At 47.9% G+C, this 2,250-nt stretch overlaps 1 long non-coding RNA gene across 1 annotated transcript; it reads left to right on the plus strand.

Moving 5' to 3' along the window:
- The first annotated feature begins 355 nt into the window (after positions 1 to 355).
- On the plus strand, positions 356 to 1,972 carry LOC115274794. The gene is made up of 2 exons (XR_003901255.1): positions 356 to 1,153; positions 1,929 to 1,972. It is a non-coding gene; the product is annotated as an uncharacterized LOC115274794 (long non-coding RNA).
- The last annotated feature ends 278 nt before the right edge of the window (positions 1,973 to 2,250 follow it).

The raw sequence follows: 2,250 nt of genomic DNA on the forward strand, positions 1-2,250 counted from the left end.
CCCTTACTTCTGGTTGCATGCTATCTCACTCCCCTATTCTTTTACCTTTTTTCTTGTAAAAAAAAAAAAAAACGCGTTTGGGGTGCCTGGGTGGTTCAGTCAGTTAAGCGTCTGACTTTGGCTCAGGTCATGATCTCACGGTTCATGGGTTCGAGCCCCGCATCAGGCTCTGTGCTGACAGCTAGCTCAGAGCCTGGAGCCTGTCTTTAGATTCTGTGTCTCCCTCTCTCTCTGACCCTCCCCTGCCTATACTGTCTCTCTCTCAAAAATAAATAAGAAAAAAAACATTAAAAATTTTTTAAAACATGTTTATTGGGATGGTTCCCCACTTCTCTTGGTTCAGAGTGCTGTCTCTGTCTGAAGGAGCCACCTTCTGCAAGCTTTGCCTTTCCTCCTGTGAGCTGGCAGAGGACAGTAGAGCACTGCTGTTTGCGCCTGGTGACAGCTGGTGGTGATGGGCCCTTCACACCCATGGAGGGCAGGAATGGGGCCTGAGCATGGGGCCCTTCTTGTGCTGCTCTCCTGCAGAGGAATGAAGGGGATCTTTACAAGAGACAGGTTCTAGAGGGAGGTTATCCCTGCCAGAAAGGTCACTCCTCTTTGCAGAGGAAGGGTCTTCCTTCTGAGTACCAGTTGCCATTTAGACACAGCATGAGCTCCTAGCCCATGTTCACCAAGGGCAAAAGGACTGTGCTCTCTCCCTCTCCGTTGTGACAGGTGGAAATGAGACAGAAAAATGACACAGAAACCAAATGGTCAGGACTCAGCTTTCTCATCTCATGTTTGTTAATTTTGGCAAGCGTCTCAGCCCTTCAGGGCTCAGTTCCGGAAGGGAACTCACCTGAAGGGAAACACATGGTAAGTTTTACCCCTGCCAGGGTCCTGCTAGTAAAGCTGCTTCTAGCTCAGTGAGGGCACCTCAACTTATGTGTCTTGATTCTCGGCACCAGGTGGCGCTGTGCCCATTGCTTTTCACCCTGAAACTTTCCTTGGGTTGCCATGTATATTGATATTGGCCAGCAAAGTCTGTATCATCTATTTTCTTAAATCTAAACAGTTTGTGGAATTCCAGCCCAGCAGTATCTGTTGCTGCCAGGAGCAAAGAAGGAAAGAAAACAACATGCTGTTTAAGCCCTAGGGAGCCAGTTGTAAGGTAAAATGCCCTTCTAATTGTGCCCACATCCTGTTGAGCTAAAAGGAGATTGTCGACAAGGCCACATTCCAGACAAGATGGCTTTTGTCAGCACTCTGTCCTTTGCATGCAGCTGAGTGATGGTTGGGGAGTGCTTTGGTCAGGGTTTAGGGCCAGATGCCGCTGCTCCATAGAGCAGTTCCTGAGCAGATACCTGCTCTAAGCCTCTGTCTTCATCTGTGTGATGTCCTTTCAGTTCAGACCTTTTGTGGTGGGGCAAGGCCTGAGGTAATTAGAGTTCTAGAAAACTCTTGGTGACAGTATCTGAAAGCCAGCAATTGTGCGTGCTAGGTAAACCATACAGATCTGGAGTCAAGAAACTTTGTGTTCATATTCCAGCACCAGTACTTACTAGTTGAATAATAGGCTCGGCTTCTCTGATCCTATTTCCTCCTCTGTGAAATGGGGATTGCAGCAATGCCCACCTCCTGCAGAAGGGCTGAGGCTTGGTCCTCGTTCAGGGCCTAGCTTGCAGGAGGAGCTCATGATATCATTATTTCCTTTGATTAAACCAGTGGCTCCACATAATGTGCTTCCTTTCTCCTCCTAACAGCCTCTGTGGTTGGTCCACGGTGCAAAAAGACCCCTTGTAAATACTTATCTGTCTTTATTATAGATCAAAGGATCAAAGTCATTCTTTATGAGTCCATAGTTTCTGCCTTGCTAAGTCCATTACATTTAAAAACTAATCTCATCGATCTCTTCTCACATTGTTTTTCCTTTATGACTTTTCCAGGCTGAAGATTGCTGGAAACTGGGTCAAATAAAAGCTAATCATGATAAGGGTTTAGAAATCAGGTGTGAAGGACCAGGGGGCTTCCCTTTTGCAGAGCCTCGACCCTCCTTGTCCTTGGCTCCCAGGGGTGTTTCTCACAGTTCCACTTCAGGCTAGAAGAGAGAGAGTGGAACCAGCTCTGCGAACAAGGTCACCCAACAACATCACGAGATGATGACATCACTGTCAGCTCCTGCCCAGGAAAAACCCAGGGCTCACATAACCGAGGGAAAGGGCAGGTCATCTCCATGGCAGGCTGACAGGGCTAGCTGCAGGCCACCAC

The sequence above is a fragment of the Suricata suricatta genome, chromosome 12 (assembly GCF_006229205.1).
Source record: "Suricata suricatta isolate VVHF042 chromosome 12, meerkat_22Aug2017_6uvM2_HiC, whole genome shotgun sequence".
NCBI classification, from domain to species: Eukaryota; Metazoa; Chordata; class Mammalia; order Carnivora; family Herpestidae; genus Suricata; species Suricata suricatta.